At 35.2% G+C, this 16,722-nt stretch overlaps 1 protein-coding gene across 2 annotated transcripts in view; it reads left to right on the top strand.

The window, feature by feature from the left end:
- The window catches only part of CPS1 (carbamoyl-phosphate synthase 1), a 164,691-nt gene that overhangs the window by 48,542 nt on the left and 99,427 nt on the right, over positions 1 to 16,722 (top strand). The gene's annotated exons all lie outside the window — the stretch shown is intronic.

Here is a 16,722-nt window from a genome sequence, read left to right as displayed (position 1 = left end):
GCCTTGCTAGAAAACCTGTAGGTTTAGCAAATGCTCATTTTTATCTGCTCTGAGTAAAATTATGACAATTTTCACTTAATGTAAAGACAGGTCACAATCCCTATGAATATGTAAAATGGAAATATTCTATCTAGAAAACAAATATTTTTAAAGGCATTAGGGCAACAGACTGTGCCCAGACACTGCTGTTCACAGTTTGCATTCAAACATGGACTTGCTTATATATGCGTGACCCACATCAGGGTAGATACTGTGTTAAGCCCCTGTTCTGTGTTGGCTCACTGTAAAGTCTTTTGGGAAAAAAATTTTGGAAGGAAAATCTCTCCATAATTTTGATATTTGCACATCATCATATAGACACTGCCTTTGCTTTTTCCTTTTTCCTCTTAGCCCTTCTTTAAAAAGGACAAATTTATTATTTTTAGTTTGCAGATTAAGACACCGAGGCAATTAGCAGCTGATAATTCTTTCTCTCCAAGTGTATTTATTCACTAAGGAGCAGGTCCAGGAAGAGAACATTGAGTGCTCTCCCCCCTCCCCACCACTGAGTTATGAAATTCCGGTAGGAACTGCTGTTCCTTCCGATACCTTTATGAAGGCATTTATTACCAGAGAAGTCCAAAATTACTCCAAGAGAACTTTGCCAATGAAAATTGTCTTTAGTGAATATAAAATTTAAGTAATCACAGTAGGTTTAAATATATTGCTTCTATAGTAGTAGGAAGAGCTGCAAAAAAGTTAAGGAAAAAAAAAAACAACCAACCAACCTCTATCCATTGATGTAATGATAGGTCCTAACAGTTTTGCATGTTCTGCTTGTACTTTTTGTGCTCAGTGGGTTGATCAAAAATCCTTCAGATACTTCCACAGCTTCTATTGCTTGGGTTGCTCAAGTGAGGATTCAATGATTTTAGCCCAAATAATATCTGCAGGGCGAAGCAATGCCCATAGATTTTTGTGACCTCCACTGACAGGAGTGGGAAAGAAACAGGAGTTAAAAAAAAAAGGAAGAAAGAGAGAGACAGAAAGAGAAAGGAGATGTGAAGGAGGAGTTAAAGTGAGGGGAGAGAGAAAAAGAAAAAAAGAGAGAGTAGAGATCTCTCAGGAGAAAGTATAAGAAACTATCATTTTAAGTTTAAGAAGCCCAGGAACAACAATTTTCTTGGATTCAGTTGAATTGAAACAAGAGAGCCAGAAAGGAGATATGTTCTAAGCCATCATCAAAGATATAGTGACTACATCTATGAGGGTGAATATTTTGTTTCAGTTTAGTGTTAGTAATATCTCAAGGGTACTCATATGTCACTTCAGAGAGAATAGACAGCGATGAAAATAATATTACCTAATGCTAGAAGGGTCTTCTGAGGCTTCAAAGTTGTGTCCCATGGAATAGCTTTTTCATCTCACAAAAACAGGTAGACAGGGTTAGGTGTATCTCAGTCAGACACCAGAGACGGAGAAGCTGAGTGACTACTTAAAGTGGCATAGACGTGACTGAGATTAGAAGCCAATTCTCCACTGTCGTAGTTAGCGCTCTCTATAACCACAACTACAACAAAATGGCTTAAGTATGTGGATGGACCACTGTGAAAGTAGTTCTTCCAGCTCATGGTGGCAGATCTGTTTTAAGGGTCTGCCAAAGGTCACAGCGAAGAATGACAAATTTGTAGGAGATATAAGCCATCATTTCATAGTGTAAAAGCCATTAGTCACAATCAGTCATCTCTGGCCAAAGTTTTGGAGGAATCCAGGCATGAAAAATACAAGTTCTTGAACTTCACAATAGTGAATTAAAATTCTGTACAGCAGTCTGAAAGAACGTGTGTTATTATTCACTTATTTTGATACAGCCCTCTATCTACTATTTTTCATGCCCTTTTTTTTCATGAAGTATAGTTGATTTATAATGTTATGTTAGTTTCTGGTGTACAGATTGGTGAGTCAGTTGTACATATATATGTATGCTTTTTCATTATAGGTATTACAAGCTATTGAATATAGTTTCCTGTGCTACACAGTAGGACCTTGTTGTTTATCTATTGTGTATGTAGTAGTTTGTACCTGCTAATGCCAAACTCCTAATTTATCCCTCTCCTCCTCCCCTTCTTTTTGGAAATCATAAGTTTATTTTCTATGTCTGTGAGTCTGTTTCTGTTTTGTAATAAGTTCCTTTGTCTCATTTTTTAGATTCTACATATAAGTGATATCATATGACATTTGCCTTCCTCTGACTTATTTCACTTAGTATGATGATCTCTAGGTCATCCATGTTGCTGCAAATGGCTTTATTTTATTCTTTTTTATGGATAAGTAGTATTCCATTATCTCTGTATATCACATTTTATCCAGTCATCTGGGTAAAGAAATCTGTCTGTCGATGGACATTTAGGCTGTTTCCATATCTTGGCTATTGTTAATTGTGCTGCTATGAACATCGGGGTGCATGTATCTTTTCTAATTAGATTTTTCGTCTTTTCTGGATATATGCTCAGGAGCAGGATTGCTGCATCACATGATAACTCTATTTTTAGTTTTTAAAGAAATCTCCATACCATGCCTTCACTTTTAAAACTCAACTCTCTTAGAAAGATATATTTAAACTTACTTTTTTTTATAAGGGCACCCTATTTTAAAGATAGTTACAATCATGAAGATATAGATACATATGATCAGCGAAGGGCAGTGAGAACAGTCACTAAAGGTTATTAGTATTATAGCCAGTTATAGATAGTAAATGGATCACGGAAGTTACCTGTATTTGGATCTGTAAGCATTGCACTGCAGATTGGTTGACTTTTCAATGTAATTGGAGGTCACTTTCTTCTCCCCTTGGCAATGGACAAAGAGAGTGGGTTTGACGACAGCAGTGACGCACTTGAACTCTTATGTGGCCCTTCCTTAGGTATTTGTTTGTAGCTAATATTTATATAGACTGTACCTTGCCAATAGACACAGCCGTATTTAACTTGTAAGGAAGAGAAAGAATTTCAAGGTACTTTACATGTTAAAGGAATTTGATATCAAGGGTATAATCAACCCTCATAAACTATGAAAGTTTTAGAGACCGTAATCTTTTTTTATTAGTACTGAAAATGTTCAATGCTCATTACTACATTCAGCCAGCTATAGTTGTGCAGTGGAAAACACACTGTACAGGAATAAAAAGAGCTAGATTCTAACCTCTCTTACACATTTGTCAGTGCTCTAAACTTGGCCAAGTCACATATTCTCTTTGAATCTAAATTTTATCATCTGTAGCATGAAAACAATTGTTGATTTATGCCAAGAATTGTGTGACCATCATACATGATAAGTGCTTAAAAATCTCTAAAATACTTTAAAAGCAAAAACTGGGTGCTTGAAAAACATTCTCTTCTATACATTTTAGTAGAAGGACTTAATAGAGAGATCAGAGTCTCTTCATGCTTTCATGGACTACAAATTATTACAATGACAAGATATCTGATAAAAATTCTCAAATATTTATAATGATGATTTTTTAACCTTTGCTTTAATATCAAATCTATCTCTAGGAAGATATTGCTGATAATGAATTAGACTCAAGGACTATGTTGCAAAGCATCTTTTTGGTTTTTTTTTTTACATTATGAATTCACTTCCAAAAGTCAGAATATACATCCTTATATATATATCTATGTATCTATGTATCTGTATATCTGTGTATGTATGTATGTATGTATGTATGTATGTATCTATCTATCTAACAAATAAACATGAAACTTCTATCCTGGGAGTGTATAGGGAGAATAATAAGTGGAAATAAATGAATAAGTGGATAGTCTCTGACTGCAGGAAACTTACAAATTAAAAAAAAATTCTTGAGTGCACAAGTCTTGGAAAGTCACCAAGACTATATAGTTTTATTTTTACTTGCAAATGAATTTAGAAATCAAAGGTATTAAGTTGAAAAGGTTAAGTTCCCTACGAATAGAAAAGGATTCAATAAGTACTGCTTCTAACATTAATCCATTTATTTTGAAAGATGGTGACCTGTGTTACAATTAAGCCAGGAACCTAACAGTCCAAGTGTCCTTCTCTCTGGTACTTCAGATGCGATAAGCCCCAGGAATCATTACTCCCTTTGAAGGGCTTTCATTTTGTGAGGTATTGTATTCTGATTCCAACATGGAAGTAGCTATTAGCTCAGCCTTGAGGACTATTGTCATTTGATTAGAAATTAGCAGCTTCAAAAACTCCCACAATTAGAATCATTAGTTATATTGTAGTAGCTTTAAAGACATTCACAGGACATAGAATTCACTATTATGTTGAAACCTCTTTGTACATATTAAAGGTGGGGCAGGGATAGGTTTATTACACATTCTCAAGGGTAAGTATTGTATTAGAGTTTTACTACATATAGATGCATTTCAGAGCTGGGTTTCATCCATGATAATCCAGATCTTTGAAATGATAAATTGTGTTCCAATCCTCAATGAGCTGTTGCAGAATCAGTTTGGATTATTAACAACTTTACGTATTTTTGGTTGACGATATTTCATTAACTGGGAGGTGGTCTCTCTCTTGAGCACTTTTGTTTATGTACTCTACCTTTTATAACCCCCTTTTTTAAAAGTATAGACTTGTATGTTTGTCACCAACAATGTCTTGACGTTTTGAGCTTCTTGTCATAAAACGCTTGAAAAAGCTGCAGTTGAACAGGACCTAGACTAGGGTAGGGGAGTGAGACACCTAGGATACAACATGGAAGGAGGCTCTCACTACCAGGCCCTGGTGTGCTTCTTTTGATGCTGTGCCCGGGGCAGCTCACTCACTTCACCCTAGTCCCAGCCCTGGGTCGGAAGCTAAGAATTCTGGCTGGGAAATGCCAAAGGAACTGGTACTGGTCTTGGTCTCGTGCATTCCTCTTCTGCTGATGGCGGCTTGTGTTTCTATTTGACACTGCTTAGCTGGACTTAGAGTTTAAAGGTAAATTTAGATCCTACTGCTGTGGAAACAGGGAACATTTTTCTGCTCTTACATCTTCACTAGACTTTCTTCATATTCCCGACTTGTACCAAAGGTTGGAGGGTGTAGTAGAGAGTTTCTAGTATCTCTTGGGCAATGGTCATACCAGAGCTCACTTCACGGCTTCAAGAATTTGCTATGCAAGACTAAATGCCCTTGATGTGACCAGTATTTCCTAGGGTCTTTACAATGACTGAGGACTGAAGAAAGCTACATGGGCCAGGCTCTGACTTGGTGTTGGACCGCTCCAGGGTCCTAGGAATCTTCATCTGCTCTAAATGAATTCAAGTCATGAAAATATTTTCAAAGCTCCTCTATTCTTTCCTTTTTTTCAACTTAGTAAATATTGATCTTTTAAATTTCATAGGGAGGTCATTGGCTAACATGAGGTTCTTACAAATGAATCAATAGAGTTGTATCACTAAGAATTTTACTAAATAATTTTTTTCTATGATGTAAAACTAAATATAAGAACATAAAAATGTATAACCATAAAGTAAAAATTTAGCTTATAATATTAAAGATCTCTCCTAGATTCAGGACAATTTACCTCATAGCATATGCCCAGTAAGTACTTGTTAATAAACCTACACTTCAGAAGTATATCTTGGGGTGGAATTTTTCTGAAACTATATTTTATTTATAATAAGAAACAAAGCTAGAATAAAAATTAAATAATCTGACTCAAATTTAGTGAATTTGGCTCATTTTTAAAATAAAGTCTAGAATGTAGAAGTATTTAAGTAAATTAACCTTGTAATTTTTTTTCCTCCAACACTGGCTTATGTTTAACCAAAGGCAGATGACTTAATCTGAACTTAGGATGTTGCAAGGCTATTAAGTTAAGATGTTGTAAGGCTTAATTGATTACTGCTGTTACAGTACTTTGAAATCCTGAAGTGTTAGGCATTGTAACTTCAGAGAAGTCTCATTAAATATTATAGGCATAACAAATTGTGCTGTACTTCTGAATTTTAAGTATCCACATTTTGAAAGTATTAACTCCAAGAATGAAAAATAAGATTTCATTTACCAATAAAGAGCACTTCAAGATTTTAACTTTTTACCATGTTATCTATATAATAATAAACAAAAATAAATTCTGGCTTTAAGTGTCCTGCCTTCTAAAGCTCGGTTCAGGTTTATTTTGTTTCTTAAGAGGATGAGTACTGACATGAACTAATAGCAAGGAAACCTCAGGTAAACAAGAAATCACATATATTATATAGCCTTAGGCCTTGGTGAAAATGCAGATAGACACATGAGGCTTCTTCTTTTTCTGATACGCAAATAATTTACGTAGACAAATGATTTAACAGCAATAAAGTCAGATTCCCAAAGTAAATAATTTTCATTTCCACTACTAGTTTAAGGGGATTATCGTAGCTATAATGTTTTATATTCAAATCTTTTACGGAACTTACTGCTAAATTAGCTTGAGGCTTTGCATCCAGAACATTTTGCTGGTGAATTCTCACACCTGGGGGAAGAAACAATGCTGTTCTTCCCATTTCACAGCTGTGTAAGTGCTGTAGCGAACACAAGGACACGTGGATATCTGTTTCTGCACACAAAGTGAATATGCATGTAGCAAATGTGGGTAGGATTTTAATTATGCCTCGAACATCATATGGATCTTTTTAATTTGGCATTTTGTTTGTGTGCTTATGTGTATCTGAAGCCATAGTTGTTGTTTAAACTGGCTCTCGAATGCTCTAAATAGTTTCTCCTGGTGTGATTTTATTTCTTACTTGAGTCCATTTATGTACTGTACTTTATCTTAACACAAAATAAGTTAGATTTTTCTTTTCTTTTCCTTTCCTTTCCTTTTCTGCACTTTTTGATTCCATTTTGAAAACAGGTTGTTTAAATCAAAGAATCAGTGAGGATTCCTGCTTTCTATGGCTGTTAGTAATTCTATGAATATAATATTTTAGGGCAGTGCCGTTATGCCATATTTCTTCCATTTCAACCAAAATATTGTCATGTGTTTGTAACAAAACATGCTGTTTTTCAATTTTCAGTTTTTTTTCTCATATAGTCCTGTAAGCTCCACATATACAAAAATCTAATCTGGTGGGTGTTCACCATAAGCAATTTTTGGTGGCAGGAAATTCTTCTTTTGGCTTATTTGAACAAAAGAATCCAAAGAAAACTGGTTCAAAGTAAGGGATCAGTATTCTCAAAGTTAGTCCAGAATGATGCTGGGATGTGGAACGATAAGAGAACAGGTAGATGAGTTTTAGTAAGATAACTCTGTTATTATGCAAAGGAAAACCCAACAACAGTAATAAACACTTCTCTGTTTCAAAACTTTTATAGTTTAAATTATAAATTCTGTTCGTATTTGACTGTTACTTCTTAAGACTAAGCCTTCTAAATCAGCTGAGCATAGCACCAGGGACACATTTTCAGTTTTTGAAGGGGAGTTTAGCTGTGTGACTCCCATTAATCGTTGTTGCATTGTTCTTATCCTGGAAAATGGTTTGAAACAGCTACCTTTTAAAACTTGATCTCAAATTGAGAGTATTAGAGTGTAAAATTCTGGTCATTTATGTGTCTTCCCATAAAGCTAATTGATCATCTTATGAAATGAAAATAGACCTGTAAATGTTGGTTTACAATGAATTTCAATTTTAAGGAAAAATTAAAAACCCTGAAGAGATATGTTTAGGAAAGATTTCAGATCTACTTGGAGTATCATATTTTTGTAACGTCATTAAAAAATAAAAGATTTTGTTATATGGTAAACAGCAGTAGCAACATCTGCAGCTGATAGACCAACAAATAAATAGAGAATTTATTGAAATTTCTACTTAAATGCAATCTTCCTTACAAAAAATGCATTTTCATCAAAAATTTCTTAGAATTTGTGAAAGAATCCCAAGGCTTTACAAACACGAGAAAGTGCAGTATCCAAAGCTTGCCCAGTTTGTTTAAAAATTCCTAATTTTTAAGTAATACAAGAATAGGGACCATATAGATATTTATGTAATTCAGCTCAATTTAGAGAAAAATAAAATTGTAAAAGAAAAGATTAAACGTAGAGTAAATACATAGACACAAGAAAATTCAGTTTTAGCCCATTTAAATATTATGTGTGGAAAAAGTCTACAGTCCTATCATGTTCCTCCTATAAATTTGCAGATAAAAGATTGCTGGGACATAGAGGTTACTAATTTCAAACTTTAATCTTCAAACTCAGATAAAGTCATTAAGAAATGCAATTTTTGACTACTTATTTTATAACCTGATTGCCTCCCAGATCCACAATGTTTGTATGCTCGAGGCTAAAAGAAGTCAAACTATGAGTATAAACTAGTTTTAATATATTTTCCTTGCTATCCAAATTGTTTATAAATCCTAGGCCTCTTTTCTTGTTTGGTTTTTTTTGTTGTTGTTATTTGGAGGAGAAGTGGAGGCTGGTTTGTATGTTTTGCAAACATAACTACATGAATAGGAGAAAAATATAATTCTGAAGAGGTACAGAAAATGTCAGCACTTGCAGATACAATTTAAACATTGCTTCAAGGTCAATCAAGAGGCTTTTAGAAGGTATAGAGAAATCTTTGTGTTTGTGTGTGTGAATTTTATTTAAGTAATTGCAAACGGAACTTGCGCTTAGTGCATCCCCACAAGGTGGATGTCTACTCTTGAACATTTAACAACTTGGGGTACCATTAGCTTTGACTGAGGACCTTGGCTAACATTTATGTGCTGTGCTAAATTCATTCAAAGTTTAGAATAATTCTTATGTTATAGAAATACATGAAGAAAGGAAACCATCCACATGTTCTGCAGTGTTCTACATGCATCTAGTAGTTTCCGAGTTAGAATCCCCATCAATAGCAAAACTTCCTTTCTTGAGGCTCTCCAAAGCCTTTGGATTCTTATCCAGACTTACTTGGTTTATGTGTCTGTCTTGAGTTGAGTTCTCTAAACGTGGACACTGAGATGGTGTTTAGGGAGTCGGATATTTATTAGAGATAACTTCAGTGGAGGGAAAGTTCAGGAAACAGGATTAGGCAGAGATGAAGTAAATTGTGATGCATGTTTGACAAAGCTTCGGTCAACCTGATAGAAAGCTCCTGTACATCAGAGTGTTGGGCCCAAATCTTTACATCCCAGCCCGAAGCAGCCACCTGGTGTGGGTGTGGGCTACTCCAGGGAGGGCCGGGCAGTTCTCTGCAGCCGAGGTAGACTCTGAAGGAATTGATAGCTTGTGACTGTCTACTGACCTCACTCCTTGCAGCAGGGTGCAGTCCTTCCTGGAGGGGAACTGAGAAGACCATCTCCATGTCTATAGCAACTTTGGTCCTAACAGTCTTGAAAGCTTGAGAACTCAAGGGCCTGGAACCAGTGTGGAGAGTTCTCAAAATCTGCTGGTTCTCTTTAGAGTATAGGTTGTAATTAATGACTTGATATTTTGCTCTGACAATTTACAGATTTACAGATAGGTAATTCTTGGTTGACCTGGGCATGTTGCAGCTTACCTGGTAGTAGTTTTGAATTAAAGTTCTTACATGTAAATTTAAGCACAGTTTGTGACTGAATTATCCCCATTCAAAAAAAAAAAAAACAAAAACAACTGGAAAGCAGAAATAGAAGTAAGCTTAGAAAAAGAAAAGGGGTAGTATATAACTCAGTTTAGGCTGCAGTGTTCTACACAGCAGCTCCAAGGGAGGGCTGTACTAGCGTGGTGGAGGGTTGTGGGTTCCAGTCCCATTGATTAGATTCATAAACAGCTACTTCTCCATTTACTAGTGGGATGATCTTGACTACGCTAAGCCTCTGTTAGCTTCACTCCAAAATGGAGGGCTTAATTTTACCTAATTCAGTGTTTTGTTTTGTTTTGTGAGGATTAGAGGAGAAAGTCCCTCATTAGCTTGAGAGACAGTGCCTAGCACATTCATGCTAGCTATTATTGATGATGTTTTAGGGAAGGAGCCAAGGTAGAGTTTTCAGTGAGAGCAATCTGCTCCCAAGGCATATTTTTCCAACATAACTTCCTAATTCCTTCTAAAATAAGATATTGTTCTCAGAACAGTAGAAATTTGTCACTTAAATCTATATACACAATTTATTTGTGCAACTGCATGTAGACTTTCATAAGCATAGGCAATGGCATGCAATTTGGTTTTTGTCTTAAAGGGTCTCATTAAAGCAATGCCAAAGGGTAGAAATAGGACAGTCACAGGTCAGTCTACTTCTATAAGGCATGCTTAAGAAATGTTAATGCTTTTTTCCCCCCAAATATTAGGGTTATTCCAGAATTCAAAAATAAAATAAAACAAAATGGCAGGTGCTTTAACATATGAAGTCAAACTAGAGAAAAAACAGAAATATACATGCTATCTTTACTCTTCTCAAAATTAATTATATAAATATTTATTGAGTGCCAAGCATGTGTCAGCATTATATGTAAACCTCAGCAACAATAACGATAGGAATATAGCAGCCTCAGTTTTGTTAGGTGGTGATAAATATGGACGAATTATTAGTTGTAAGCTGTTTGGGAATTTAGTATAGAAATGGAATATTATAAGTATGAGACTGTTTCAAACAAACAAATTCTCTACTAGCATATGATGAGCATTTTAGATGAAAAGTAAAGGGAGAAAAGGGAATGGTTGGGTTATATATGCTGAATACAGCTTTATTTATTTTGCCCAATGATGGAAGACTAGATTTCTATCGACATAAGATAATAGAATTTTATTTTATTGTGGTAAGAGCACTTAACATGCAGTCTACCCTCTTAACAAGTTCTTAAGTGTACAATACAGTCATGTTAACTACAGGGACAATGTGGTACAGCAAATCACTAGAACTTACTTATCCTGAACAACTGAAATTTTGTGTCCATTGATTAGCAGCTCCTCATTACCCCCTACTCCTAGTCCCTGGCAACTACAATTCTCTCTGATTCTACAGGTTTGACTATTTTAGATACCTCATGTAGATGAAATAATGCAGTATTTGTCCTTTTGTGACTGGCTTATTTCACTTAGCATAATGTCCTCAAGGTTCATTTATGTTGTCATATATGGCAGGGTTTCCTTCCTTTTTTAAGGCTGAGTAATATTCTATGGCATGTATATGCCAAATTTTCTCTATCTATTCATCCACTGATAGACATTTAGGTTGTTTTCATATTTTGGCTATTTTGTGAATATTTCTGTGATGAACATTGGAGTGCTAATATCTATTTGAGATCCTGATTTCAATTCTTTGGATAAATATCCAGAGGTAAGATTGCTGGATCAAATAGTAGTTCCAATTTTAAATTTTTTGAGAAATCTACATACTGTTTTCCATAGTGCTTTTTATCATTTTGCATTCCCATCACCATTGCAATTATTTTTAATTAGATTAATAATTATCTAAGTAACTTTATTACCTAGCCTGTAGGCCTAGATGTGATTTGAAAATTTTACTCCCAAGAGATGTTAGGAAAAGATGCCAAAGGGAGAGAAACTGAAACTAGTATCTTACTATTAGAATTAATATGTTTGGATTTGAAAGATTTGTAAGACTAACCACTACTAGAAAAATATTGAATTGAAAATCTGTGTTTTAGAAAAAGAGTTCAATCAGAAATAAAATGATTAAATTATTTTTAAAATGTGGTGAAAAGTAAATATTATATTAAGTATGAAGTGAAAAAAATAAATGCTTAATGTTTTCAGTATTAAAAGAAATGAGGAAGAAGCATATAGGATAAGAGAGTATATATGCTTTTATTTTTTCTGTTGTGACTTTTCCTCTTTCACTGAATTCATCATTTAATAATTTAACAGTGCTCTGCTAAATAGTAGATTATCTGACTAAAGTAATTTGACTGAAGTGTGAACAAAGCTTAATGACGATGTAATGGCTTTAAAAAAGGAATTGCTGTGCTCACTCACATCTCTATTTGGTGGAATGTGGAAGAGAGCCTACTGTTGAACCAGGTGTTCTTTATTTCCTTAACTAGTTTCCCAGAAAATAAATCACATGGAATTAAATACAGCTATAAATTGCCCATTGCTCCTCACATTTGTGAACAAAGCCTAAGAGGAATAGTTAAAATACAACTGGACCAAAGCAGGAGTGTAATTTGCAAGCCAGCTGTGTCTCAGAGAAACAAAAGAAGAATTATGCAGCATCTTTGCCACCTAATAGCCATTCATTCATTCATTCATCCATTCATTCAACCAATCAGTATTTGCTCTCTTTCTACTACTGGTAGGATTTTAAGAGTGATAATCAATCACACCCCCTCCTCAACCTCTAAATTTAGAATGAGTTGAGAAACAAGACATAGTATTCAAATAGAGAGAAATCTGAATATCAGCTTTACTACCGTTCAAGCTATTTGGAAAACAGGGCCTAGATCTGTAACCAAATGGGCTTCTTAGAACTCCATTCTCTGAGTCAAATGCATTTGCTCCCAAGCTGCAGACTTCCCACTTTGATGTGCAACTGAGAACAGGTTTCTTTGGAAAGAGAGTTAAGAAGAGTTGAGACAATCTTGTTCAATTCCATTTCCCAAAGTCACCAGTCACATCTGTTAGTTACCTCTCTTTTGTGGACCCAAGGTTAAATGATCTTTCCAGAGCCCCTGAAGGTTAACTTTGTGGGCCACGGTATGAATTCAGAGAGGTGCAAAATGGTTTCCGCAACCGCCCACGAGGTACCAGACGCTGTGCTATGTGCTGGTGATCCTGTGTTCGACAGAGAAGGTAGGGCCTCTGTCCTTGATGCTGTCTGGTGTTGACTATAATCTTATTGTCACATCATATACTTGGATATAGGGAAGTAAATTATCAGTGCCAATCTTTACCTAACCTAACTTTAGAAGTGATAAGTCCTTCAATGCCTATCTAGTTAATGTACAAAGATGACCAGCTTGAGTTTCTAGAAGAGAGGGTATGATGGAAGGGTAAGGACCTGGGCATACGTGAGTCATTATGCCTAGTGGTCTTCAAGGTTTGTTTTTCTGACAAAGTCTCCAAAGACATTGGCGAACTGACCTTTAATACACAACAGTTGATCAAGAGTGTACAACCCAAACACAAACTAAGCAAACAAAGAAACAAACCAAAAAATAAGTGAAATCCGTATTTCAGCAGGCAGGGTATGAAAGGGAAAGAAAAGCCAGGTGATGAAAGGTGGAAGAGAGGAGCAAAATTGCTCTCTCTAGCCCAGCCTCATCTATGCCTCATCTTTTCCCTTCCACAGAGCACAATTTCAAACAGTTCCCAGTGGATACAGCTATGTATAGATGGGAAGAATGAGCCAGGGTGGAGGAAGTGATTGGTATAGTCTATGAAGTTTTTTCCCTAAATCATCTGCTCTTCTCACTGCTTTTCTCGAGAAGTCTGCCCTCTGTATATTTAAAAATAATTCCTCCCTTGGTTAGATGGAAAATTATACTCTTATATGAAAATGTTTTTTTCTGAATTGGTTTGCAATTTAGATCATGAGTATATAAGCAAATTTGGGCAATATTTATTTAGGGAATAGTAACATATTCCCTATATATGTATGAATAGTTATTTTTATCTTTAAAAACCTGTGATATAAGCATTTGCCAACCCCAATGCGCTTGACCTTATTGAAATGAGATTTCTGGATAGAAGCTTAATGTTTCTGCTGCTCCTTGTGGTAAGGCTTTTATTATCTTTAGTGGACTATGTATATTTGGGTTGATAAATAACACTGAGTGGAGAAAAGGACTGATTTGATTAATGAAAGCAGTTTAAATATGTCTTTACTTCTAAATAGAAGATTAGTACAGATATAAACCTGAAGTTTCTTTGTTATATTTCAGCATTTTGTTGTCAGTTTGGTTGAGTCAATATGAATAAAAGGTCACAACATCAACATCTAACGAGTCCTTTGACTTTGAGGCACTTAGATCTAAAATTAGATAATGAATTAAAAGTTAATTTTTTAATTGGCTATGATCTTGAGAGTTGAAGAATATTCTTATAATTTCATATGCACTTAAATGGTGATGAAGAATTAGACTATAATGGAAATGAGTACCCAATTAAAATTCAGCTTCTAAATGGATCCTGTCACATGCAGAATTTAATTTACATGAAGGTTTTACTAAGAAAAGTTATTGGGATGTTAGTAAGAGACCCAGAGGGGAGAAAGTAAAATGAAGAGCTGTAAGGACATAATAAAAGGATTGATACTACTTATACCAGATCAAGGGAAAAAAGTAAAAGGAAGAAAGAAAAATAAACCAAAGCGGTCATTTGCAAATAATACTTAGATAAGTATTTGTATTTTAGAAAGAGAACAGCTGTTTTCCACGCCTAGTGAGAACAAATCGAAGTCCTTCTCAATTCCACCAAGAGGGAGTCAGATTAAACTCACCTTAGAATTTGTTGCTTGCTTGTATTGCTCTGTAGTGATCCACCTGGAGACAGGCAGCAGCTAGTAGATCCACATTTCACACTGAGCAAGGTGAATTACAGTACGTGTTTATTCAACTCATTTTGGTGATTAAAAAGTTAATAGCTTTCAGTGTTCAAAATAACCTTTGGTCTCTTTGAATTTGACTTAGACCTTTCACTTGAATTTGCTATAGCAAAAATATGTGAGAGTGTGAGAAGTGTAAAATAATTTTTCTGCAAGGTTTATTTGTATAATCTATTCTAAAACTAAGTAGAAGAATACAGGATTTTCTTTCTATACTCCTATATTTTAGAATGCATTGAGTAAGGAGAGCTTTCTCATTTTTTCTGTATTTTCAAAGTGAATTAGAGTCTGAAACAGTTTGTTATGTAATTTAAGCACTGTCAGCCTCTTTTATGTGAAATCCCTAGTAAATTGATATAAATGATCCTTTTGTTTTGAATTACCATGATATTTGTCTTAAGTCTGCGTAAGATGTATTTGAACACTCACATGCAGCAGACGCAACATGCGTATTCTGGCATAACCATCCACTGACCTTTCCCTTCTTTGCCCTTTCTCCCTCAATATCATGCACATCTTCTTCCCACTATAATATCTCCACACTGACTACACTGAAGATATTGTAGAAAGGCACTGTTACTTCAACAGCAGAAAGGCAACTCAAAACAGACACTCGTCTCTAAAAATTTATAACTAGAAGAAAATTAAAACTAACTATATAATTACACTTTTTAGTATTTTTTAAATGGTATTTTCTTTAGATTGTCACTTAATGATGCTTTATTCATCCAACAAAAATTAATCGATTGTCTACTCTGTACTAGGCACTGATGCCCTGGAGGCAGGCACGTCAGTGAACAAAGCAGACCCAGCACTCCGCCCATGTGAAGTTCACTTCCTAGTGGGATAAGGCAGCTGTTTTACACGACACTGGATGATGTGTTAGAAGACAAGGAGAGCTGTGAAGAAGAGTAGACTAAGGAGACAGGGTGCTGGGGGCATGTTGTAATTCTAAATAGGTCTTGCCAAGAAGATGGATGACATTAGAGTAAAGACTTGAAGGAATTGTTCAACTTTAGAGTTTAAATTCAAAATTTGACAAATTTCCTTTTTAAAATTTTAATTTTTATTACTTAGAGCATGAAGGGGAAGGAAAAGGTGAATTATTTTATGAAAGAGAAACCTCTGAAAGGAAAAGATGTTTTATGTATCTTTGCATCTTCAGGTGTTTAAGAGATACTCTTCTTGAACTTTCCTTTATTTTATCATCCATGCACATATCTGGTCCTTTTACTATATGGCGGGGGTTGGTGGGGACTGGGGACATTTATCGATGTATCTCTGGAGCCTAGCAGAGTACTTCGCACATAGTGGGAGCTAAATGATGGTGTGACCTGAAGGTCTAAACTGTCCCATTGGCATATACATTTTTATTAAACACTTAGGGACCACGTCATGATAGAGTTCATTTATTTTGTAGAACTCATATAGCCTTTGGTTACTTTCCCTGACATTCTATGAGTGTACAGACTTCTCTTCATTAAGATTTCCTTTGCACTATCAGCATTCGAACTACCAAAGTGCTCTGGTAGTAGGCACTAAAATTATAACAATGTTACAGTCTAATTCCTAGACTACGGATCTCTTTCTACTACGACTGAAGCTAATAAAATATCTTATGATGGTAGCAAGGTGATTTCTTTTGGACTCGTTGGAATGAAATAGCATTTGGGGACCTGTTAGCTAGAAGGGGGAATTCCAAATAATAGCTCTTTGTTCAGTCTCTCCATCAATTCATAGATAAGTCAATTGGCACTTACCATTTTAAACTCATTGGAGGCCAGTGTAGTTAAGTGGAATATAAAGGGTACTACAGGCAATAAACAGAAGCCTTGTAACAATATAATGTGTAGTGGAAAAGAGGATTGGAAGATCCATAAAAGCTGCCAAAAGGAACAAAAAATATAATTAAAGGAGCAAAAAGACATATTGAACACAATCTCAGGGACTATTTCGGGCAACAGTAAACGTCTCCTCAAATATATCTTTAAAAGATGGAAAGCAAAGTAGAAAACTAGTCCCATAGAGACAGGAAGAAAAATACCAGATAGAATTGTAGGAATACGCTAACAAAAGTCAGATTGATTATGCTAATTTTTACCTTTCTTTAAAATAATTAGATGGCATCTAGCCCATAGATCAGACAATTTGAAATTCTTAGATGAGAAGAGGATAGAGAAAAGCAAAAGGAAAAATATAAACAGAGGTGATCTATTAGACAGGGATGGCTCAGAGTAGGGTAGATAAATTGTTACG

The sequence above is a fragment of the Vicugna pacos genome, chromosome 5 (assembly GCF_048564905.1).
Source record: "Vicugna pacos chromosome 5, VicPac4, whole genome shotgun sequence".
Taxonomy (NCBI): Eukaryota; Metazoa; Chordata; class Mammalia; order Artiodactyla; family Camelidae; genus Vicugna; species Vicugna pacos.
The sequence above is the reverse complement of the archived record's forward strand: the minus strand, read 5'-3'. Positions and strand labels throughout refer to the sequence as shown.